Source organism: Macrobrachium nipponense, chromosome 35 (genome assembly GCF_015104395.2).
Source record: "Macrobrachium nipponense isolate FS-2020 chromosome 35, ASM1510439v2, whole genome shotgun sequence".
NCBI classification, from domain to species: Eukaryota; Metazoa; Arthropoda; class Malacostraca; order Decapoda; family Palaemonidae; genus Macrobrachium; species Macrobrachium nipponense.
This window is the reverse complement of record NC_061096.1, coordinates 10653066-10680565: the sequence shown is the minus strand read 5'-3', so window position 1 is coordinate 10680565 and position 27500 is coordinate 10653066. Positions and strand designations below refer to the sequence as shown.

The 27500-nt window shown below is 36.1% G+C and overlaps 1 long non-coding RNA gene across 1 annotated transcript in view; it reads left to right on the top strand.

Annotated features, from left to right (window-relative positions):
* Positions 1 to 27500, top strand: part of LOC135208418 (uncharacterized) — a 317512-nt gene that overhangs the window by 289861 nt on the left and 151 nt on the right. Inside the window, exon 3 of the long non-coding RNA XR_010313160.1 lies at positions 26584 to 27500. This exon is cut by the window's right edge and continues 151 nt beyond it. This is a non-coding gene — a long non-coding RNA (uncharacterized LOC135208418). The remainder of the gene's footprint in view (positions 1 to 26583) is intronic.

Here is a 27500-nt window from a genome sequence, read left to right as displayed (position 1 = left end):
TTACTCATTGCAAAACTGAAATAATTCGATAACTGGGTTGTTACATCCATGAATTTGTACCGACAGATATCCGAAATTATGCACAAGTAAGCACTTTGTTTTTTGTATAAAATATGTAAATTTAACGGTGTAAACAATTACTGTCAAGCAAAAGCGTTGCCACCCCTATATGACGAAGTTCACACGTCTGCACTTTATATTTATATGATATAGTGTTCCCAAGCCATTCGCATATCACTTATAAATTCCCCTTCGATGTATGTTATTCCGAGGTTGAGTGAATTTAATATTAAACGACATTAGTAGTTTAATGTTTGTGACTATTAATAATGTCAAGGTATTTCTGACAAATTGATATATATATATATATATATATATATATATATATATATATAATATATATATATATATATATATATATATATATATAGTGAAAATTGAAGGCGGTTCTATCAACCAGTAGACATCAGTCGATGCAAGGTGAAGGACAATCCTTTATTCCCATTATTTGTACTTTATTGTCGCGACGTTTCAAGACAAAAGTCCCATTATCAAGCTAAAAAAAAAAAAGATAAAACAAAAGTTAAAATCATAAACTCGGAATACATACTAAAAGTTTAAAAATTTTACAAATATAAAAAGCAAGTACAAGAGTAGGGAGGAGTCAATACCATAAGGTGCTGAAAGCACAGACCGAGTGACAATTTGGGCCGGGTCAGCTTCGACTTGAACTCACGAGAGATACAGAGGTGTTGAGGAAGACTGGGTGTTTAACTGCGGAACGAGTTGTTTAATGAAAAGTGATTCTAAAATAGCTAAATGATGTTCGTTAAGGGGATTGGCCTATAATTTTAAAATCTTTGTAATTCAAGTCATGTTTACATTTCTTTGTATGCTCGCGTATACATGAAAACTCAGGATTAGTTAATTTGACACCTGTTCTATAGCTAATGCCTCGATGAGAATCTAATCTCACTTTGAGTAACCTCCGTGTGGAGCCGACGTACTTCCCTAGATTACATCTAGGGCAATTAAATAGATATACGACTCCTGAGGTCATCAGTGGACTGAGTTTCTCCTTGTGTTTAAACAGAGATCTGATATTCATTGGGTTGCAAGGTATTAGTTTTAATTCAATTGCAGGAAAAAACTTTCTATTGACAGTTTCAATTCATGGTAGAAATTTTTGTTATGAATAAATGGGACTCTTGCAAACAATCGTAATTTTGGCACTGTTGGCATTTTAATTTTAGGATGGAAGATATTGTTCAAGAATTTGTACAGGTGTTTATAAAAAAAAGTTTCGATGGAAAGCAATTGTCAGTGAAATATTGGTGGAGATAGGTTATTTCATTGTGAAAATGATTCCAGCTAGACGTTATGTTAAAAGCCCTATGAAAGAGGGTAGACATGGAGTTTAGTTTAAAATTATAAAAACAGTTGCTATAAAAATTCGATCCCAGGCCGGTAAACGTTTCCTTTCTAAAAACCGTGGTGTTAAAATGATCATCATATCTAAAAACGGTTACATCCAAAAATGGCAGTTTATTTTCCTTTTCATATTCAATTGTGAAATTAATGTTAGGATGTATTTCATTGGCAAAATCAAGAAAATATCTTGGGAGATGAATCTAAATTCAAAAAGACAGGAGAACCTCAATTTTCTGCTATCTTTAAAATAGAAGACCGAATCAACCGTTTTTTGAAATACCTTAAAGACTCTCAAATCATTAGTGAAAATACTTATACTTCATTATATAGCACAGGTGCCTCATATGGGGTGATGTATGGGTTACCTAAAATTCATAAAGAAGGTATACCAATGAGGCCTATTCTCACCTCCTATACCACTTCTAATTACAAAATTGCCAAATTTCTTGTGCCTCTCCTAGCACCTTTAACTACCAATATCTATAGTTGTAAGAATTCAGAACATTTTAAAGAAAAAATCTTACCCCAGGATTCAGACTTATTTATGGTTAGCATGGATGTGGAGTCTCTTTTTACTAATGTACCGGTAGAAGAAACCATTGATATTATTGTTAGCCGTATTTTTACTGACCCAGATGCCACTTTTAATAATTTTAACCTTACGGATTTTAGAAAATTGCTCGAGCTCGCTGTGCAGGACACAGCCTTTGTTTTTAATGGCAAAGCCTACATTCAGGTTGATGGTATGGCGATGGGATCCCCTTTGGGTCCCACCTTTGCAAACATTTTTATGTGCTCCCTGGAGGAACGCATACTGGACAACTGTCCTTTGGCCTACCATCCATTATTTTATAATAGGTATGTGGATGATACCTTCTTACTGTTCAGAGATAAAGATCAGGCTGACAAATTTCTTGATTTTGCCAATGAAATACATCCTAACATTAATTTCACAATTGAATATGAAAAGGAAAATAAACTGCCATTTTTGGATGTAACCGTTTTTAGATATGATGGTCATTTTAACACCACGGTTTTTAGAAAGGAAACGTTTACCGGCCTGGGATCGAATTTTTATAGCAACTGTTTTTATAATTTTAAACTAAACTCCATGTCTACCCTCTTTCATAGGGCTTTTAACATAACGTCTAGCTGGAATCATTTTCACAATGAAATAACCTTTCTCCACCAATATTTCACTGACAATTGCTTTCCATCGAAACTTTTTTATAAACACCTGTACAAATTCTTGAACAATATCTTCCATCCTAAAATTAAAATGCCAACAGTGCCAAAATTACGATTGTTTGCAAGAGTCCCATTTATTCATAACAAAAATTTCTACCATGAATTGAAACTGTCAATAGAAAGTTTTTTCCTGCAATTGAATTAAAACTAATACCTTGCAACCCAATGAATATCAGATCTCTGTTTAAACACAAGGAGAAACTCAGTCCACTGATGACCTCAGGAGTCGTATATCTATTTAATTGCCCTAGATGTAATCTAGGGAAGTACGTCGGCTCCACACGGAGGTTACTCAAAGTGAGATTAGATTCTCATCGAGGCATTAGCTATAGAACAGGTGTCAAATTAACTAATCCTGAGTTTTCATGTATACGCGAGCATACAAAGAAATGTAAACATGACTTGAATTACAAAGATTTTAAAATTATAGGCCAATCCCCTAACGAACATCATTTAGCTATTTTAGAATCACTTTTCATTAAACAACTCGTTCCGCAGTTAAACACCCAGTCTTCCTCAACACCTCTGTATCTCTCGTGAGTTCAAGTCGAAGCTGACCCGGCCCGAATTGTCACTTGGTCTGTGCTTTCAGTACCTTATGGTATTGACTCCTCCCTACTCTTGTACTTGCTTTTTATATTTGTAAAATTTTTAAACTTTAGTATGTATTCCGAGTTTATGATTTTAACTTTTGTTTTATCTTTTTTTTTTTTTAGCTTGATAATGGGACTTTTATGTCTTGAAACGTCGCGACAATAAAGTACAAATAATGGGAATAAAGGATTGTCCTTCACCTTGCATCGACTGATATATATATATATATATATATATATATATATATATATATATATATATACATACACACATATACATATATTAATATCCTGATATCTCTCCGTAAAGACTATCCATTGAACTGGAGCGAATAATAAAAAGCAAAGGTAATACAAAAGCGAAAATATACTTTTTATTGTGACGGACGGTTTCCAGAATCCACTTAGACAGACCATTTCCAATAATTCTCTATATTCGCCGAATCTAATAACCGCTGAGCCGTAGGCCCACTCTTTCAGCGGGCCTAATGGGCTTTTCTCGCCCCTTAATGCATTCCTGCTTATAATATGGACTGGGAGTGAAAACGAATACGCGTGTAAGACTTTTTTTTTTTTTTTTTTATTTTACCCAGAAGGCTGGTCTTTTCCGTTTTTGTTATGTCTTGTGTAATATACCTCATGAACTGTTCGAAGTTTAGATATGTATAATAGTATTATACAGGGGGGGTTTCAAATAGAATATTGTATAAGTTAATTACCTAGGCTCCAAATTGCTTATATTGAAACGATTTATAGAAATATTTTAGCAGTGAATCGATATTATTACGTCTGTTTCGTATCCTCGGCAAATTTAGTTTAAAAATTCGTGGTATTTTTGTGACATAAGTTTGAAATAATTCATTTTTTTTTTGAACAATAAGAGATGATTAGCACGTATGTCTTAATTTTTACTGCTTTGGTCACAAAATCATGAATTAAGATAAGTGGGATAAATAATTTTTCTTGCATTTTGACAATTTGTGTAGTTATTAAAAACTTGAACCAGATGTGTGTGTGTGTGTGTGTGTGTTTTTTTTTAACTTAAAGGCTCAGTACTTCGAGGCAATTACTTTACTGCATATGATTAAGGAGTGGGTCAAACGTTCTTTGAAGAGAAAATTACTTTACTGCATATAATCAAGAAATGGTTCTTTGAAGAGAAAATTACTTTACAGCATATATTCAAGAAATGGACCAAACGTTCTTTGAAGGTTAAAATTTTCCCTTGGAGTCAATCGGTTTTCCTTAAAAGAAAATAAATAAATAAAAAAAAATGCTGCTGGGGAACGTTTGAATTCTTAAAAGAGGCTTTCAGTGTCTGCTATACAATTCAAGAACCAAAAAGTAGCATAACAGTAGTTCAAACGAAGCAAGCGCTCTATATGAACAGGACTAGTAACTGATGTTTACTGAACGACAGCTGAAAGTTAGGAAGAAATTGATAATGTAAAACGAAGCAGGTTTCTCTTCATAACTTATGTTTTAACTTGGCCCAGTGTTATTCTCACTGTTATTTTCAGACTTGGAAGGAACTTAATTGACTACAATGCAAAGCCGAGAGAGAGAGAGAGAGAGAGAAATTACCGATGGGACAACTAAAGAATATTAATCTTTTAAATAAGGCAAATCTCTCTCTATGTAGCTTCTTGACAGGTAGTGTGGTCAGGTTTCCTCTGAAGGATATTTGCAGAGAGAGAGAGAGAGAGAGAGAGAGAGAGAGAGAGAGAGAGAGAGAGAGAGAGAGAGAGAGAGAGAGAGAGAGAGAGGCGTCAACTGATAACCAAAAGGTAAAAACTAAAATAAGAGAATTATTCCATAACTTAAAAACCAGCAACAACCAAGCATTATTAACTCTTTAAATGAATCCGTTCTCTCTTACTAGTTGTCTTAGTATGGTAAATTTCCAGCGGTATTCTGTTAATATGCGGTGATTAACGCTTTCTCTTAAGTGAGGAAACGACCAAATAAAAAGGAAATCTCTCCACCGCTACTGAGCAACAAAGGAGCAAACAAACGTTGAAATTAATCATTTCAACGACGCAATTCGCTCTTCATAACGCGAGCAGTAAAATGTGATGCTATGTATAAATAAAGGTGTTGCAACAACCTTTTATATTTATATATTCTATATACCTATAATATATATATAATATATATCTATATATATATAATATAATATATATATATATTATTATATATATATCATATATATATATATATATAATGTGTATATATATATATATATATGATATATATATATATATATATATATATATATATATATATATATATATAAAAGGTGTTGCAACACCTTTATTTATACATAGCATCACGTTTTATATACTTCGTGATCAACTTATTCATATAAATATATATATGTATGTATGTATCTATTTTCAATTCCGCTAGGAGCAAGTCAGCATGACACGCTCCTTTTCTAAAAAAAAATAAAAAAAACGTCCTCACTAATCTCTTTTCTTTCTCTTATCCCTCCTCGAGTGCATTAAAATAGCAAGTATGATAAAGAGGCTATTGCACTGACAAGCACCCTGACGACAACAGAGGTCTGGACAGGAAACATTGTTTGTAAACAGTTTGGAAACTGTTTGAAAACAATTTGGAAACAATTTGCAAACTTTGTTTGCAAACAATGTTTCCTAGTGCGGACAGGTCTTTACTTAGATATTATTATTATTATTATTATTATTATTATTATTATTATTATTATTATTTTTTTTTTTTTTTTTTTTTTTTTTTTTTTTTTTTTTTTTTTTGCTCTATCACAGTCCTCCAATTCGACTGGGTGGTATTTATAGTGTGGGGTTCCGGGTTGCATCCTGCCTCCTTAGGAGTCCATCACTCTTCTTACTATGTGTGCCGTTTCTAGGATCACACTCTTCTGCATGAGTCCTGGAGCTACTTCAGCCTCTAGTTTTTCTAGATTCCTTTTCAGGGATCTTGGGATCGTGCCTAGTGCTCCTATGATTATGGGTACGATTTCCACTGGCATATCCCATATCCTTCTTATTTCTATTTTCAGATCTTGATACTTATCCAATTTTTCCCTCTCTTTCTCTTCAACTCTGGTGTCCCATGGTATTGCGACATCAATGAGTGATACTTTCTTATTGACTTTGTCAATCAACGTCACGTCTGGTCTGTTTGCACGTATCACCCTATCCGTTCTGATACCATAGTCCCAGAGGATCTTTGCCTGATCATTTTCTATCACTCCTTCAGGTTGGTGCTCGTACCACTTATTACTGCAAGGTAGCTGATGTTTCTTGCACAGGCTCCAGTGGAGGGCTTTTGCTACTGAATCATGCCTCTTTTTGTTTTTGTACTGGTTCTGTGCAAGTGCCGGGCATTCACTTGCTATGTGGTTTATGGTTTCACTTTTCGTATTGCACTTCCTACATATGGGAGAGATGTTATTTCCGTCTATCGTACTTTGAACATATCTGGTTCTTAGGGCCTGATCTTGTGCCGCTGTTATCATTCCTTCAGTTTCTTTCTTTAGCTCTCCCCTCTGTAGCCATTGCCAATTGTCATCGCTGGCTAGTTCTTTAGTCTGTCTCATGTATTGTCCGTGCATTGGTTTGTTGTGCCAGTCCTCTGCTCTTTCTGTCTTTCTCCTGTCTCTGTATATTTCTGGGTCTTCGTCTGCTTTTATTAGTCCTTCTTCCCATGCACTCTTTAGCCACTCGTCTTCACTGGTTTTCAGATATTGCCCCAGTGCTCTGTTTTCGATGTTGACGCAGTCCTCTATACTTAGTAGTCCTCTCCCTCCTTCCTTTCGTGTTATGTATAGTCTGTCCGTATTTGCTCTTGGGTGTAGTGCTTTGTGTATTGTCATATGTTTCCTGGTTTTCTGATCTATGCTGCGGAGTTCTGCCTTCGTCCATTCCACTATTCCTGCGCTGTATCTGATTACTGGCACTGCCCATGTGTTTATGGCTTTTATCATATTTCCGGCGTTGAGTTTTGACTTGAGTATCGCCTTGAGTCTCTGCATATATTCTTTCCTGATCGTGTCCTTCATCTCTTGGTGTTTTATTATTATTATTATTATTATTATTATTATTATTATTAGGTATATTTGAAAATATGTAGACACGCCTTTTGAAGAAGCATTAAATGCATTTTAATTTGAAATCGTGCGTCAATGCATAAAATAATTCTTATAGTAAAATAATTAGTCTTACCTGATAGTCTATGACTGCGTGGGTTGTTCTCTGGAGCGCTTCTTTTTGTATGAATGTAATTTTGATATAGATAAAAAAAGTCTTTCTCATTGATAATGAATTATGCATGAATTTTTTGTTTTGTTTTTTTACAAGAACTCACTGTTGTTGTGCGACGTGACCATTGGTTTTGTATGGAATCCACGATTCATGTGTTTATATCCTCTGCTATTTTCGTTGGCAGATATTAATCATAAAAGAGTTGTCTACTGTCTATAATTAGTTCGTTAGAATAGTATACCATTACGAAGCGATAATACACCAGATAGTCAAATTTTCTCTTTCACAAATCTGGTTTAAATTAGATGTGGAAATAGTAGCATGTGAGAGTTGAACATCCTGGGGAGATAATATTATAAGAGAACAGATGAAGAGCGAGGTAACTTGGCCGTTAAGGCGGACTTGAAAGGACCCGAGTTGTTTACGGGACGCTGCTCAAGCTACACTGTAGGCTGTATCAACAGGCGAGAACTAGCCAGTGAGGCAGTATTCTTTATTTCGTAGACGTTGATAACTGAGTTCTCCTTCAATAAAGCTAATCGTGTAAAATTTAATATCTCCATTACAGAAAACTTACGACATTACCATCAACCATTTAGATGAATATTCAGGCATAAATTTTCACAAATGATTCCTTCTGATCTAATTGAAGGAGAGCTAGAGGCAATGCAATATAAAATGCGTTTAATTTGAACTATTTCATACTTGCTTATTAATTTCCCTTCCTATTGTGAATGTAAATAAAATAGCTGATTAATGTGTATGCTTTGGAAGTTTTAGTAATTTTTTCCTAAGTTTTTTTTTTTAACCTGTAACGTGTATATATATATATATATATATATATATATATATATATATATATACTATATATATATATATATATATATATATATATATATATTTTAACCTGTAACGTATATTTCACTGATTTATATTGCTAAATTTTACATAAGTATTACTTGTACATCGTTTTCTGCCACTTATATGACTTCTCGTTATTCAGCTGTTGTTAAGAAGATACTAAATTTAAGACAAAATATATATAAAAAAGTATTCCTATGAAATTTCATCAGAAAATTAAAGCGTAACTAAGCAATGCATTTAAGCTATATGCATCTTATTTTATAAGTTTTGAGTCTTGCAGACACTAGTCTGTCATTTGCAAAATAAAAAAAAGTCTGCATGATTTACTTTAGAATTCTATAAAATACTAAAGCAAGTAACACTTAAAATATTTTTACGAACTAAGCTAGGCTTCATTAACTCTATCATCAGTAATTGGCATTATTCGATATTTTAAGTTGCCTAGCCTAAGATGTGTTGGAGTCTTTTTCAGATTACTGTGTCTTCTTTCGAGATACACTTACTTGACGTGGTTGTCAATAATCTTCACAAATGGTCTGTACTCACAGACCTTATTTTGAAATAAGTCAAGGAGAGAGAGAGAGAGAAGAGAGAGAGAACGAGAGAGAGAGAGAGAGAGAAAGAAAGAGAGAGAGAGACACACACACACGCACACACACACACACGTGTGGAATAGAAACAAAATCAGACATAAATATCTAGGTTTGATGTATATTATGGTTCAGTGTTGTCGCCCTATTTTCCATCATGCGCACAATTATTAGTAATTAGGAAAGAACTTTTACTGTCGCAACTTAGCACATTTACCGTGATAGCAGTGGCTTTTAGGTACTTCGATTTAAAATGAAAAGTTTTAATTAATATACCTTTTAAGTGAATTTCTTATTTTGATATGATGAAATTTCTTCTTGCATTAAAGTAAAGTGTTTTCCTTTAACTCTAAGGAATTTACCGGGATGCATTTTTATTTTCTTGTATTGATCCTAATTTAAACTTTCTCAGACGCAATGCAAGGGAGAGAGAAGCAGAAAGAGAGGAGAAGAGAACTGATAATAATGCAGCTTTAAATTAAAGTTTACTTTCGTTTATCGATGAGTGAATCTCATTTCCGCAATTTTTGCCAGGGGCATCCACTCTGAGATAACCAATAAAAACTTTCGGCGACCCCATATTTTCATTCCGTTCTCTCTCTCTCTCTCTCTCTCTCTCTCTCTCTCTCTCTCTCTCTCTCTCTCTCTCTCTCTCTCTCATTACAGGAAGTGCGCATTCCCTTCTAGTATGATAGAGTGGAGTCTGACGGGGTTATGCCTCGTTGATATTAAATTCGTGCTAAATTTTAATATACATTATTATTAGTAATAATAATAATAATACATTTGCATCCCCGGTCCATTATTGGTGTTCATATTGTAGGCTTATTTATATTACAGTTCGGGTATGTAATAAAAAGAGAAAACGAATCTGTAATATTTTTGATAAGGAATTTGAAAGAATACTTATCGAACTGGAAAGTTAAAATATGAATTATATATTACTTAATTCCTTGACGTACAGTACTTTGCTATATCGAATTCATATAGTAGGCAAGTGGTAACCCCATGAAGTATAACGAAAGTAGTTTTTTTTTTCCACAGAATAGAACTGTGAAAATTATCAGTATTGTAGATTAAGACTGCCTTACAGTGTCGATGAGCAACAGGAAGAGGTAATTATATGGCACGACCCCATTTAACTTTTAAATAAACCACCATGAATTTCAAAGGTGTTCCATTTTAGCAATTTTTAAACACTTAATATTCGTATTGTAACGTTATTTTAGAGTAAGTGATTGGGGAGGGCAATAGTATTACTCTTGTAGGTAGTATACGCGCGCGCGCGCGCGCACACACACACACACACACACACACACACACACACACACACACACACACACATATATTTTCATGAGCCAACTTAGTTCTCAGGTTCTTAAGTATAATAAAAAAAAATAGGAAATTAGACTGGATTAACTGGCAGCAGTTGAAACAAACCAGGAGGAAGGAGAGTAACAAAAAAATACAATAATAACTCTAAAACGAATTTATTACAGTAAGATATTTACGTAATATGACAAGTGAGCCAAGGTTTAGAGATATTAAAAAGTAAATCATTTCCAATAATTGAATAAACATTCAGTCAAATAAATAAAAAAAAGTTGTGTACCTGAGCAGGTACTTTACCAAAATCACAAGCAAAATAACTGTTACTGAAATCAGAATCAAGAATTTATACGATCCAATAAACTGCTACAATCCAGTAAACAGCTACATCACAAAAAGTCAGGCAGCATAGACATTAACAATATGAAAAAGCACTACAACATCACAAACAATCATTAAGCAGCATAATATACAAATGAACAATACTCAGGCAGCATTAAAAAGTACACCAAATGGTTAGCAGGCAGTATACAAATGCAACAAAATCGCAGCAGAAAACAGAATACCCAAACGGTATATCAAATAACTCCGGGCAGCAAAGTACATCACACTAAAAAAACCATCTCCATAGAGATGAAAAGCCAGACCCACTGTCTAACACAAAACTAGACAGCCCAATGGGGCTACACTAAAAACAAAGTCGTTCTTCAGACGATGACAACAACGCCATGATAGACGATGTCCCAGCACCGGAAATCGCCCTCCAGACGACGAAAACACAAGCTGCTGCATACTGTACACTGGCTGGCCCTCAGGTAATCATACCCGAGGCTCTGCTGCTGAGACCCTGACTGCCTCTTTGACTGACTCACTGCTGTCTAAACCCTGACTGCCACCACAACAAGGTAACTATTGTGAATGACTGTCCCAAATAAACAATCGTTAACCCCTACTATATATATATATATATATATATATATATATATATATATATATATATATATATATATATATATACATTTAGGGAGAGAGAAGGCAAAGAAACTGAACACTTGAAAGGAAAGAAAATGATAACACTCATAAAACATTTTGAGATTGATAGATTATTACAAAAACACGATTAGGAACAAAATTGTTAAGAATAAAAAAAAAACGGGAGAAAGGGTGATGTACAGGACAGCTTGTCCAGACTGTGAGGAAAGATTCTCTGGTGAAAGCTGCAAATCTGGTAAAGAACGCATCACACAACATAAACAAAACATTAGTTACTACGATCAGTTGTCAGCAGTGGCCTAGCACTGCTGGAAAAAACCCACAGAATATATTTATGCAATAATAATGTAAAAGCAGGCAACAACTGAGACGGTTTTAGGGACAATGTATCAAGGAAAATTATTTATGAACAAACAATAAGGGAACAAACAAAATTGAGACCACATGGATGTGTAGATATCAAATACCGTTACTATTACATTGCATATACTTATTACAAGCTTACATGTATATTATTGATTTAGATGATAATGTTTACATTGTCATTTACATTGCATTTATCCTTTTACCATTTGCACTCCATATTGTAAGACCACTTGTTTCATTACGCATCGTGGCAACACTGCAGTTTTATGTGGCAATACAGCTATTGTTTCCCGCCATATATGAGATGCATTAATCAGTTTCTGTCCTGTGGTCACTGACGAGTGGAGCACGGAACTACCTTTCACCTTCGCATCGCTGCAGCTGTCAATATATGGAATCTTAAGAACCTACCGTTCCATTTTTTCACCCTTCATTCCATTCAGTACATGAACGTAGCGGCAGAATTAAAAGCCACAATAACAATGGACAGCGCAGCCCTGGAAGAAGCTGAAGGCATAGAAAGGTCAAGGACATGAAGGGAGTTTTTGAGGGTTTTGTGAGAGTCAGCACTCGAAATCGGATTGAGAAGGGAATTACTGCCCTTTTTGAATATAATTACTGCAGGAACACACATTTGGTCATTTTATGGCTACCACATGATGCAGACAGATTAGTCCTTGAAAGCTCATAACTTTTATAATTAAAATTCCTTTTACTTACCATCTTGTTTAGATGAAGTGCTATTCTGTATATACATCCCTCCATATAATATATGTGTGTGTTTGTGTGTCACCGTTCATCTCGGCAACCTGAAAAACTGTGGATTATACACTAATATCCATCGTTTTCAGTTATTTTTACATGTCGCCCCCTCCCCACCCTCTTCTAACCCCCCTTTCTAAAGGGTGTAAACTTGGACTTAAAGGGCATCGGGAGTGTCACTATTCATCTCGGCGACCTCGAAAATTATGGATTAGATAATAATATCTATCATTAACAGTTATTTTTACATGCCACTGCCTTCCCATATCTTCTCACCCCCCCTTCCCTGTTGGGGTTGAAGTTGGACTCAAAGGGCATCGAGAGTGTCACTATTCATCTCTGTGACCTTTAAAACTAAGAATTAGACACTAATATCTGTCGTTTTTGGTTATATTTACTTATCACCCGTTTCCTACCCACTTCCCACACCTCCCTCCTTTGGTGCCAGTGATGCCTTACCCCCAGATGGTAAGTCATATATTTTACAAAATTTGGTTGAAAATTTAGGTGTGTTTGTTACACATGCATACAAACATACATTCATTTATGTATATATATTATGCATACTGTATATGTGTATATATAGTGTATATATGAATATTGGAGGTCGGAAAGTATGCTGTACAGTAAGATGGTATAAGAATTGGTAATCCTCTTTGCTTCCAGGATTTTCGATGATCGATGAGTATTTTGCTAATTTTATAGCTTTCCATGCTTCAATGTGCCGGAACATCTCATTTGTTTACCCTATGCCTTCAGTAATGATCTCACATCCTCATATCCTAGTTCCCCATCTTTTCATTTGCTCATGAACTAGTATATATGGTCTTGAGCTGGGATGTCCTGTTGGCCTCTATGTCCCGACTTCCAGCCTCTCACAGAAAATAATGAGTTAGTAAGGATATTCAAATAAGGTTTTTAATGTGCTCTTTGCAAAAAAAGATTGAGGACTGGATATGGTGTTTTATTTGACAGACCGAATGGCAGCATTTTTTATGTTGGTGTTGCGATGGTTTTCATATTGCAAATTTTATTGCAATTATTTTTTGTCATATATTTGCCTGATGTTTTTCTTGCTTTTGCCATTGCTGAATTCTCTGTCTGTATCCAGGTCGTCTTCATATTAAACGAATTTTACCAAAAGTTTTCGATTACAAACATTGACATTCAAATAGTATTCAATATGTAACATTACATGAAGGAACTTGGCAGTGCTCCCCAACTCCAGCAGATCGTAAGAAGCGTAAACGTCCTATGGAAACAGTCATTGAACGTTAGCCAAGAGATCCTTCGGCCTACCACCGTCAGGAGAACGGCAAGGCGCCCCCCGGGGATAATTGCAAAGATTGACGGGCGCAAGCTGCCTTAAAGATGTAAAAGTCATCAGAAAACGAAGCGTTAGAAACTATTTAATTTAAAGTTACCTCGAGATTATCAGCATTGACCTTGATGCTACTTCCTTCATTTCTCTCATGTGTTGAATCTTTACTCCTTTCCCGACGCTTGATTTCCATTCTACGCCCATTCTCCGTATTCTTATTTCTTAGCAACAGTGCCATTCTCTCTCTCTCTCTCTCTCTCTCTCTCTCTCTCTCTCTCTCTCTCTCTCTCTCTGCGATCGTGCCTTACCTGTCAGCCAAAGATCAAAGGTAAATAACAGGGCGTCTTCTAGCCAACGCAAGGTTCTTTCGATGGTGTCACCCTTCAACGGATCCTTCGCATTGCATATTTTGAAATAGAGGTCATTTTTCTTTCCAAAGGGCCTTTTTCATATTCCTCCCATTCTCACGATGCCACTGCAGCTCGGCTTGTCAGGCCGAGGTGTCAGGTTTCTGTCAACAATGGAAGATATCGCCGTCTGCTCAAAGGAGTTGAAAATTCTAAAAATGTCCTGAGCTTTATATCCAATTGCAGAATGATTATCTCTCTCTCTCTCTCTCTCTCTCTCTCTCTCTCTGCCCATGTAGCGTGGTGCTGGTGCATATACTCGTAGCTTATGACAGTACGATCCGTGTTCGAATTTCGAACCATTGGGCGAGTTTTTAAATATTCAGTATGTCTTTTGACTGAAATAATGTGAGGCGCGGCACACACACACACACACACACACACACACACACACACACACCGAGAGAGAGAGAGAGAGAGAGAGAGAGAGAGAGAGCGAGAGGAAGGTGGATGCGAGTTTGAGAAGATGGGTCGCCAGAGAGACGATGACGAGAAAGAGAGAGAGAGAGAGAGAGAGAGAGAGAGAGAACCAGGCGTCAATATTCATTGCTCTCATGAAATTGTGTACCATCAAAGCGGAAGGTTCTCGACGTGGTAATCCTCACCAAGTGAGGTAAAAGCATTCATAAGATGTGCTCTCTCTCTCTCTCTCTCTCTCTCTCTCTCTCTCTCTCTCTCTCTCATATACAGGAGCGCTCGAACATTATTTTATTGAAAGTTCCAGATGATATGAAATCTATTTCTCCCTGGCACTTACATTAGTGCTTGACTCTTAAATGGTTATTATTCGTTATGCCATTTTTCTGAGCCATCATACAACTGTATTTTCTTTTCCCGCTGTAATATATCTGTCACGTATTGTTTTCCTGAAATTTCCCTTCTTAACGAAAAAGGCAGGGACAAAAATGACAACTGTTACCGCTTTTCTGAAAAGATATTTTGCCTAGGCCCCAGAAAAAAGACATCTCGCACGACAACTAGATCAGTGGCCTGCAGTCTCGTGGGAAAAGGAACTCAGTTTTCAATGATATTTGTATAGAAATGTTTGAGACGTGAAACAGTCTTTCGAATTTTGGCCTCTTCCCTTCTACTACTACTTCGCATTTTTTTCTTTTACACTTACTCAAAAAATTGAAATTCTCTTTACTCAATATTTTCATCGGCTTTATTTTAGGAAAGGAGGGCATTAAATCTACTTGGGAAAGGAATTTTCAAAACATGTTCCTCTTAGTTTTTAATTGTCTTGTTTTGAGCGGTGAACTGTATTCAGAACTAAGGAGGCCAAACCAGTCAACACATATCTTTTCATTCAAAAGATAAACATATACTAAATGTCAATAGATTTTATTTAACTTGTGGAATAGCACTCTATTATACAAGGGCATGAACATTATGTCTCTAAAAATATTTGGAAAATGTTCTAGAGCATGATAACTAAAAAAAAAAAATTATTTCTTCCACGTTCATGCTTTACCAGCTGAAACCGGAATGAACTCGTTATGCTGAAAACTTCCATATCATATTACCTCCTTTGTAATATAAAGGAAGTAAAGAGCTTAAGTATCACAGAACTGAGTCGATCATGATTGATTAAAATGTAGTATTGATAAGGCCATTGACATTCACAGAAATAAAAATGAATGAATATCTCATTTTGTAAATAATAAAAATGAACTTTAATTTGGAGTAATCAAAATGAGCGAGAAGGTGGATCGATGAAGTATTAATAGGAAAAGGAAATTATTTTAGTCATAAAGAGAAGTGTGAATATTTAGAGCCTAAAAATACCACCCGCTATAATGAATATAAAACTAAGCCTTGCCCGAGAAAACAAGTCTACGACATTCCAGGGGTCACACCCGATTATTTCCAGAGACTCATTGAAAAAGAGAGGTTATCTGAACATACCGTTCATAGGCTTTCATATTAACATTTGTTAATTCGGGAAACTTCTGGACCACTTTGACAGGGAACTGAAGGTTCTTGAAAAGAAAAAGAATGCTCAAGAAGATGTAGTCTATGCAGACCTCACTAAAGTCTATGGCAAACACACCCTCGGTATTATGCACACAAGGTAAGAGCTCTCTGGATGAATACAAACACAGGACTCCCGGTAAATTTTTTCTTCTCCTCAAGTCTCATTTTTAAATGGCGTTGGTGATAAAATCTTCCCAATCTATGATAATATGTTGGAAAACGTTCGCTTCATGACTATGTATGTGTATCCACCAGTGGCAGAAAGATCCTATTACGACTAATAAACGAGTCAAAATATATTTTTATATAAATATCCACTGTAGACTAAAATTCCTTACTATGTTGAACATTATTGTATTGTAATATTTTCCCAAAATACGGCTTGCAAATAAGAAACTTGCAATAACAGAGAACAAGTAAACTGCAAACTTTGGACATTTCTGTCATATTTGCTTTTATATAATCGAGTAGTTCTTTTCCGGGAAATGAAGACAGAAATTATTACAGTTAGAAGTACAGTCCTACAGTTATATAGCTCCCATATCTGGAATAAAAGTGCTTAATACTTAAAACGCCATTTGAGGATGATATTCATCTTGGTTAATGAGGGTTTCAAATATTAAGAGAACTTGGGCTGGTTGTAATTTGTACCCCAAACAAGATACACTGAAAAATGTGCATTTCATCAAGAGAGTGAACTGACTTGCAGAGTGATTCATCTAGGAATACTAGACCAAGTAATTTCAATTTGATTTGCCTCTGGTCAAGTTTCAACTTGATGGTCTCAGGATTGTTGAAGTGCCTGTCTCTGGATGATATCCATCCATATGGAGAAGACTTCATTCGCATATGCATTGTACACTGTACTACACACATACTACACCTATGTTGACATGTACTTATTCAACTAATAAACAATTTTATACAGATGAAAGAAAACATAATATAGCCTTATGTTCCCAACCATCAAATTAGAAATTTTGCCTTATGTAAAAAACGTAAAAAGAAAAATAAATTTAAAAGAAAGGACCTACAAACATTCTCTCTCTCTCTCTCTCTCTCTCTCTCTCTCTCTCTCTCTCTCTCTCTCTTCTGCCACAGAATGCTCACATGTCAAAGGCTATTCGGAAATCACGATGCAATTCTTCACAACCAAGATCTTTCTGAAAGAATGACATACAGTGTACACATGTTATGTTGCCTTGCCATTAACAACAGTATTGAAGAAGCAGTCGTCCATTAATGAGGAATCTGGTGGTGATGGCAACGGTCGGAAGACGGTTCTAGAAGTTATTGAGGGGTTGACATCATAATCAGGAGAGAGAGAGAACGGTATAATATATATATTTATATAAAATATATATATATCTATATATATATAATATATATATATATATATATACCGTTGTTAGAAAGTAAATTCCCTACATCTGAGATACACATCAGATATGAAAAAGGAAATCGTAATCATTATGGTGCTGATGCGAACCTGTGACCTGAATAAGAGAAAAATGCTGTGGATTTCTTATTTTCGTGTCGATTTTGGAAGATGTGATTCTATATATTATATATATATATATATATATATAATATATATATATATATATATATATATATATATATATCACAGGTTCTCATCAGCACCATAATGATTACGATTTCCTTTTTCATATCCGATGTGTATCTCAGATGTAGGGAATTTATTTTCTAACACCGTGCTCTCACAGAGTTTCAAATATAGAATGTGAGTTGTCCTCGGTAGAAATCGACCTTTTCACGGATTAAGTAAAAATTGTCTTTAACCGTCAAATTCAAGGTAGATTTTATTATACTCGATCTTGTTTGTTTGTTTGTTTTTTAATGACTTCATTTATCGATTAAATACATAGACTTGAAAGTTAACAGTTATTGATAGAAACAACATACGATCTAGATAATCTTATTCTATATCTCCCCTAGTTTTTATCTTTGGTGGACGCTTCTGACCAGTTTCCTCATCACATTCGGTTCGGCGCCTTCTTTTATTGTTAAGCCTTTCTCCTTGAAATCGTCCTGGACACGGTCCATACACCTCATCTTTAGTCTCTCTCTCTCTCTCTCTCTCTCTCTCTCTCTCTCTCTCTCTCTCTCTCTCCAGCACTTCCATCCCCATCACTCTCTTTTTCCAGATTTGCCTCATCTTTCCTTGAATTCAGCTACATCGCCTTACACCCTCTTTCTGCTTATTTTCTGATTTTTGCATCTTTATTTTGCTCCCTTAATTGTTTCATCCCTTTTCCCTTTTAGTTGCTTCACGCACGCACCCTTCGCTTCACATCTAATATGTCTTTATCGCCAGTGTCCCACATATTATGTTAATGATAGCAGAATATTCACCTTTCGATAGAGATAGGTCGCTGGTTCTACAATATTGATCAAAAGAAAGGCATTTGAAATGTATAGATTATGTATCTGAAGGTAGGACGTTTCCCTTTATATGATAGCATTCATATAATTTGACAAATGTATGCGGACATTTTAATAAAAACTGGGGAATAAATACAAGATTGTTTTATAAAGGACGTTCATTTCATTCTATGAGAAAGAATAACTTGCAATTGTAAACTTCGCTTATTATAATAGACGGGAACTTAGGTCTTATGGTCAGACCTTTGGAGATGTTGACCGTTTTATTATTCCATAACAAGTTATCAGATTTTAGATTTTTTTACCACGAAAAACGAAGAGATTAGGTCTGAATTTTTCCCATGGAACCTGTTGTCCACACTAGGCTCCTAATGTCTGGGGTAAGTTTGAAAACATAAATCTTATTTGGCATGAGGTTGTCTGTTAGACCCCACATATGGTCACGGGAATTTAGTTGCTAATGGGATTTGGCTGTATTTTGGAGGCCACTCATTCTTTAATTGATCAACTTCAGTTACCAATTCCCGTGTAATCGAGAGACAAACGGCAATGGGAGTAAGCGTTGTTTGGAAATTTGTTTTTTTCTTTCTCTTCTTTGGTTTTAACCTTTCTCGGTCAATTATGTCTTCTGTTATATAGCAAAGTAGTGGAAATGGAATTATAAAATGGAAAAGGTCATTTTACCTGTAGCCAAAGTTAATCAGCAGAGAGAGAGAGAGAGAGAGAGAGACCTATGCCTTGAATTTGCTCAGAATTGATGATTTATGTTGTAAATCATCAATTTTAAGGTGTAAACTTTCAGATACTTTCAAATCACGAGAGTTAAGATATTCCCAGATAATCTTTGGTATAGTTGTACTGAATTTAATATTTTTTTATGTATGGTTTTTATACTAGGTATTTATTACTCAGTTTTATTGGTTTTCATATAGGCGTGTATTTTGTGAATATTTCCACATCTTTGAAGATTAAATCTATAACGATGATATGATGGTAATATAATTAAAAGCTTATTTTAATAGGCCAAAATCATGTTAAATGTAGTAATCTTTACATGAATGATACACACATGAGGATGAAAAACGTAAATGAGACAAATTGTCAAACAAATGTCAAGCTTGGAACAATTTTTTTTTTTTTAAACTATTCGTGTTTTTTATTTTCTCCATTTTCAGTGTTATAAAAAGGAGAGAAAAAGTTTCTCAATGGAAATACACAAATAATAGATTTACACAGAAATGATAGTGGAATGTTGATGGGACCTCTATTAAAAATTTCTTTGAGAGATGACACAGGATGTACATAAAAAATGAATGTGTACAAACGCCTGAACCATCATGAAAAAATGCATGAATTACAGAAAAACATTTTCCAAACCATCTGCGGAAATGTGAATTAATACGAGAACTATTATTTATTAGTGTTTTAGTTTGTTTTAATGAAAATTAATTCTTGGACGGGACTACGAATGAGGCTTCGATATTTGTACGTTGCTAATGGCAGAATTAATGGACATACAAAAAGGAAACTGCTAATGGTGCGTACAGTCGGTGGAATTAAATTCTTTTTATTTTCAGGATTACATCATGTGGAAAAAAAAAGACTGGAAAAAATCTCGTTTTGTTTGTTTCAGTGACATTATATAACAAAATAAAAAGGTGATGGAGATGATGGAAGTTCGTAAAAAAGAAGATTGAATACCTGGATGTTTGGGAATAGAGGATAAGTTGTTGACCGAAAGTTGTAAGGGCAGATGTTCTGTATGATAAAGCGATGGTTAGGTACATTGAAGCGAAGCTGTAGGCACTAGCGAGAGTGAAAACGTTCCAGAGACGAGAAAGTTGAAATTGAATTTCACCAGAGTTAGGTTATGAGGGTTCATGTATGGCACGAAGAATGATGAACGTTAGTACTGATGGTGGTGGAAATGTGAGGGCTAAATGGAACTAGAGGCATAGGAATAATAGTGCAAATTAAGGTAGAATGCAGGTAATGATAAATTATGAAAGGGAGAGAGGAAGAAGGTGGAAGAAAATTTTCGGAAGCTATGTAATAGAAGTCTCCCTGGATGCAAGACAAGACCATGCACCGTAGGGGGGATAGTGCCGTCAGTGCACCTAACGGGGTGCACTGTAGGCATTACTAAAGGTTTTATGCATCGTCCCTTTGGTCCCCAGCTGCAACACCATTTCAACCTTTTATTGTACCTACATTCGTATGTTTCCTTCATCTTGCTCCTCATCCTCTCTTAACAATTATTTCATGGTGCAAATGCGAGGTTTTCCTCCAGTTACACCTGTCAAACCTAGCTACTCTAAATTTCCACACCAGCGTTGAATGACCTCGTAGGCCCTAGTGCTTGGCTTTTCCCTAACTGTATATTCCATTCCAAGACATAACCAAGGTTTTGAAATCAAATACCATTTTTGTTTTTATTTCAAGTAGAATTTAGGAGTTACAAGGATTAGGATGTCTCAAAGACTTGCTAGTTCATCCTAGGAGATATCGTGTGCTCACTTATCTGTAGGAGTAGGTTTTACTGTGCATTCACAGTGTCCTAATGATTTTGTCTAGCTTTCTTTTAAACTCTTCTACACTGTTGCTGTTTACAACTTCTGGTGGCAGTTTATTCCATATGTCACATATCTTATATGTAAAGAAGGTCCCACAATGGGTTGTGTTGTATCTCTTCAGTTCTAGTTTCCATCCATTATTTCTTGTCTGGTTTTCATTTAATGTAAATAGGTTATAGTCTACTTTTATTATGCCTTTCAGTATTTTAAATTTTTCTATTGGTTGTCCTCGCAATCGTCGTGTTTCTAATCCATACATTTTCAGGCTCTCTAGTCGTCTTCGGTAACCTGTTTGTCTTTTCTTAGTGTTGGTGATCAAAACTGTACTGCATATTCAAGATGGGGTCTAACTATTGATGTGTAGATGTATTTGAACTGACTTTTTATGTATCTCACTAGTTTCTGTGTCTTCTTTTCTGCTTTTATGCACTGTTTTGTGGATTTTAATTCCTGATAATAATGACTTTAAGGTCCTCCTCTTGTCCTACACTATTTATGTCATTCCCAAGCAGCATGTAGCTTGCATGAAAATTGTTTGTTCGTATTTGTAACACTTTACACTTATCTACATTAAAAGGTATTTGACATTTTTTGTTACCACTCTCCTATTTTCATTAGATAATTTCTTAAACTTTCCACTGCATCTGGGTCTGCTGCATTTACACCTAGTTTGGTGTCATCTGCAAATGTGGCTATCCTGGTAGTTAATCTTATATCAGTGTAATTAATGTAAATAAAAAACGATTGAGTGCCAAGGACAGAACCCTGGGGAACTCTGCTTGTTACATCTGCCCATTCTGATTCTTCACCATTTATTACAACTCTGTTTTCTATAAGTTACCCAGCCTTTGACCCAGTTTGCTGTTTCTCCTACAATTCCTAAAGCTCTAACTTTTGTCATCAGTTTTTTTTTTGTGGGACTTTGTCAAAGGCCTTTTGGATATCTAAGTAGAGTATATCTCATGCTCTACTACTGTCGTAAATACCAAGCATGTTATGAAAAAATTCCAAGAGGTTTGATAGGCACGATCTGTTTTGTCTGAAACCGTACTGGCTGTTTAATAACAAATTGTTTCTATCTATGTTATCCACAATTTGATCTGCTATTATGGACTCAAAAATCTTGCAAACGACCGACGTTTGGCAGATTGGTCTCTCTTGGACCTTTTTTTTGTAAACCGGGGGCACATTTCCTAGTTTCCATTCTTTTGGTGCCTATCTTTGTTCGGCCCTTTTCCTGTAGAGTTTAAACAGATGGGGAACTATCTCCTCTTTTAGCCCTTTAATTTCTCTAGGATGAATCCCATCCTGGCCAGGAGATTTGAACTTGAGTTAGTCTATTTTGTTTTTAATGTCCTCTTCTGTAAATATTATTTCGTCCAATGGTTCTGCCGCTTCATATTTAAATGCAGGTTCCAGTATTGAGGTAGTGTCTTCAGTGGTGAATACACTAACTAGTAAAAAACTTATTCAGTAACTCTGCTTTTTCCAAGTAATGAGTTCACCAGGTTTCCTCTATTGTCCCTTAGGGGACCTATGCTATTTTTTATTGGTTTCATAGTATTAACATGCACAAAGAATTCTTTTGGGTTTTATTTACAAACTGATGCAACTCTCTTATCTTCATTTATCTATGCATTTCTTACTAATTTGTTCACCAATCTACAGAGTTCTTTATGCCTGCTTGCTTCTCTTATCTTATTTTTAATTTCTCTGTTGAACCACTTTGGCTGAGGGTTGCCATTTGTTAGTATTTATCTTAATGGTATACATCTAGAGTGCTTTTCTGTGTATTCCTCGTGAAGGGCATCCGAGTGCTTATCTATGCCTGTGTTCTCGTCGTACTCTAGATTTTTAACGTACTCCTTTAGCTTTTTTAGGTCTTTTCGACGGTAGTCTAATCTCATTAATGTCTTCTTCTCTTTTTTATGTTAAAAATTAATTTGAAATGAGATAATTTTATGGTTGCTTCTGCCAAGATTTGCACCTACTGAAAGGTCAGATACTAGAATATCTTCCATTGATAACATGGTGTCTGGTGTGTTGTTTCCTCCAGTGGCTTTTTCAACCCATTGGTGGAGAAATTCATTTTTTACAAAATCCTAGTCTCTCTCCTACGTTTGATGCAGAGGTCATCGTGTCCCAATGTACTGCTGCATTGAAATCTCCCATTATTATGCAGAGTTTGTTGTTTATATCTTGTCCTAGTAGTGCATACAGCTCCTCATCTGACATTTGTGATTGGTGGGGAGGTCTGTACACTAGTATTAGTTATCTTTCTCCCTACGCTGTTTAAGTTGATGCCAATCACTTCATGTATTGTTGTAATTTTACACAATTAAACTGAGGTGGTCCCTAACATATAACATAATGCCTCCACCTCTTTTATTGAGTATTTTCTTTGAACAATTTATATCCAGCTATCTGGTACTCTCCTACAAAGTCTCATGTATCCATGTTTCTGTGATACCTATTATGTCTTAACAACAAATCTCTGTGGCTGAAGGCCAGTATCAATGGAGGGAAAAATGCTATAAAAACTGTAGTATGTTTACACTAAATTATGTGAGTAAGCAATTTACACCATAAGGGTGACAGGGACTCGCAATGGCCCAGAAAGTACATGGAATGCGGTTGATTGAAGGTCAAGCAGGACATGTGGTTGGAAAATGACCCAGGCACATAGTTCCTGGTGTCGTTTCTAAGGGTTCCAGATTTCTCACAGCTAGGTGGGAGATACATGCATCTGCAAAGAGAGCGCATTCCAGGATCAGTACTAGGTGATAGACATGTGGGGAACATTAAACACAATTCTCTTATATTTCATATCAAAGTCCACTCACAGGGCTATAGAATGAATGGGAAATGCGTTACAGTATCCAAAACAGGCTCTGCGATGCTGGACCAACAAGGAAAAGTCACCTTGGAAGAAATGGAAAGGGAAGTACAGGCAAGAGACAAAAAGAAACCAACTGACTGCACTCAAAATTACTCCATTACAGTACCTTGTCTTCTTCTGAATTGATGAGCTGAAGTTTCTCACTATGGACAATAAATATGAATAGCAATTAAATATCAGATGATCTTAACTTAGAGGGTTAATTGTATCATGCATAATACTATCAGCTTAATTTTAGGCAACACATTCTATTAATTTGTCCTGATGGGGCGATATGACTGGTCCGTAGAGGTGTTAATAACCCTACGATTTTGTTAAATAATTTGCCCTGTGCCATTAGAGCTATGCATATAATAAGTATATCGGTTGGGTAAATCATTACAGTTGTTAATCAGCATATAAATTTAGCCTTAGAGAATATTAGTGTGAGTCAAAAGGGATAGAGCCAAGGAATAGCCGGGTACCTTGTTAAATAATTGACTGGATTAATTCAGAACAACCTGGGCCACTCACTCTGGGGTGTGCCAGGATTGCTAGGCCTACTGTTTCATATGATTGAGGGAAGGGGGTGTTAATGACTTCTCAACAACACGTCTGCTATTTTATTTTCAGTTCCCCTGATGTGCTCGATCTTCCAGTTATAATCATGGAGATCAAGACTCCAGCACACGAGACGCTTATTCTGATTTCGGAACATAATGAGGTATTGTGATCTGTAAGTACTATAAGCTGGAACTTATGGTCTGCATGATACACCTCAAAGTGTTTCATTGCGAGAATGATTCCGAGCAGCTCCCTCTCTACTGTGCTCTATCAGGTTTCTGCCAGGTTCGACTTCTTTGAGTAATGGGCAACAACGGTGATGCAGAAAGGACGATCATAGTATGATCACACTAAATCACTCACTGGGTCTCATTGGAGATGGGAATGCACAGGAGAAAACATAGCTGAAAATAGGAATGAGTGCTAGGGACAAGGGTGAACAGCTGTCAGAGCAAATGTTTGATTTCAGTTACCTTTAGGACCCGAGCACACTAGCCACTCTGTGGCACCACAAGTGGCCGCGCAAAGTGGCGGGCCAGAGCACACTAGCCACTTTTTAGAGCCACAAGTTGCAACCACATGTGGCGACCACATGTGGTTATGTTATGAATACTTGGCCACATGTGGTCGCCACACCGATATCACTACATCTCAGTTTTAGCATGGACTCTGAGGAAGAGGCACTGTCACTGCTTGTACTTCTGCGACGTCGCCGCCGCCGTCGTCGGAGAGCGCTATGGATGCACCCAATTACTGCTTCGAGATTGACCCACGGACAGTTTTACATGATAATGAGTGACTTAAGAGCAGGTGATGATAAATTTTTTGACTACTTTAGGATGACCCAGGAAAGTTTCAATGAACTCTTGGCCATAATTGGCCCCCACATTCGCAAAGACAGTACACACCTAAGGAAGCATTCCAGCTGAGGAGAGACTTGCCATAACATTAAGGTATGTAAATAATACAATTATTTTTAGTGAGTTTATTAAACTGTATTTCAATGAAACTGTACTGCAATACAAAGTTATATTTCCTTTCCTATATCGCTAAGATTATGAATGGTTCCAATGATAACATTGGTGTTGTCACTTCAGTGTTTTGTTCACAAATTACTCAGGACTGAATCATCCGACCATGGGGATACCGCTTGTGTTTCAGATAGTTGTGCAGGTGATGGTGTACAGGGTAGTATGGGTTGGCTTTGAGGTACTGTTGATTGTGCATGCATGATGCTAGGAGCGAAATTGTGTGATGTATGACTCGCATGTGAATATGGACTTGAGACTGTTTGTTGATATGATGTAAAATACAGATGACTTGGATGTTGTTTATACCTCTTGATCACATTCATGATTTCAAGCTTAGCATCGAACTTGACACTCTCAGGAATACTCTTGAAGTCAGGCACCAGACCAAGAAGGAAATCTGTATCATGATCGTGAAGGGCGGTTGCTTTCTTAGCTAAAGCTTCTAGAATAATCTTTTCATCCGAATGTACAGTTGATTTCTTCCTTTTTACATTAGAAGTGGAAGGTGCAGGCTCTCCTGGGTTTTCTCATTCATCTCCCTGCACTGTAGTATCCTCGACACTTTCAGCTGCATGTGGTTTTGTTGCGCAAATTCCTTGAAGAAAAGACAGCTGTTTGAAGTACAAATATTCCTTCCTCCCACTTCCTGCACCAGATCTCGATTTTTCTTTCTTCGACAATGTTAATTCTCTTCTATAGGAGTCCTTCAAACTCTTCCATTCCCATTGTAGATCTGTAGCTGTAAGAAGATGTAAAGATTAGTTATAAAGTTATTAGTGTACACACTAGCTTCATCTAAAATAACTACATGAATAAAATTTCAATGATAGCACAACGTTTTCTCATGTATTATTATTTGTCGGGTTAAATTAAAGTCGCGTCAAAATCTGAGTAATATGAGTTTCATGTTATAATATGTAACATCCTCTCCCTATAAGTATAGCCACATACTTAGTAAATGCATTTAATTTAGCAATATATACTGATTTTTAAATGTTCTTTTCAGGTTCTTAGCAACAGGGTGTTCCTCTTTTGAACAACATTACACTTTCCGGTGTGGGAGTTCCACCGCTAGAGGGATCGTGCAAGAAGTGTGCAAGGCAATATGGGAGTATCTACACGACCTATGTTTCCCAGAATTAACATAGGAAGAATGGCTGAAAATTGAAGAAGGCTTTCGTTGTGAAGCACAGTTTCCGAACTGCATAGGCGCCATCGATGGCAAGCATGTGAGGCTCATTAAACTAACGGGCAGTGGTTCTAACTACTTTTGTTACAAGAAGTATTTTTCAATGGTGTTGTTAGCTGTATGTGACGCAAACTACAGGTTTACTTTTATAGATGTCGGTTCTTATGGTAAAGCATCAGACTGCTCAATCTACAAAAACAGTAACCTCTGCCAAAAAATGCAGCAAAATACACTGAACATTCCTAGTGATAAACCAGTGTCAACGAATGGGGACCCACTTCCCTTCGTTTTCGTTGGCGACGAAGCTTTTGGCCTCTCTACTCACATGCTACGCCCTTATGAGGGAAAAAATCTCCAACACAAAAAAAAAAATTTAATTATCGCTTATCAAGAGCGAGGCGATACATCGAAAGTGCTTTTGGCATTCTCACAAATAAATGGCGCATATTTCATAGACCACTGGATTTACATGTTGAGAATGGCGAAAACATTATCAGGGCATGTTGCACTTTACACAACTTTGTAAGAGAAAGGGATGGTGTACAGTTTGAAAACACACTGAATGTTGTAGGTCTGACTGATGGTGATGGTGCAATACAAGCAGGATGCCCTCGATCCACTATAACAATAAGAGAAAAGTTCTCGGACTACTTTTCCAGCATAGGATCAGTGTTGTGGCAGGATAGAATGATTGGGAACAGAGTGTAGGGCAAGTCCAATGTGTGACATAGTAA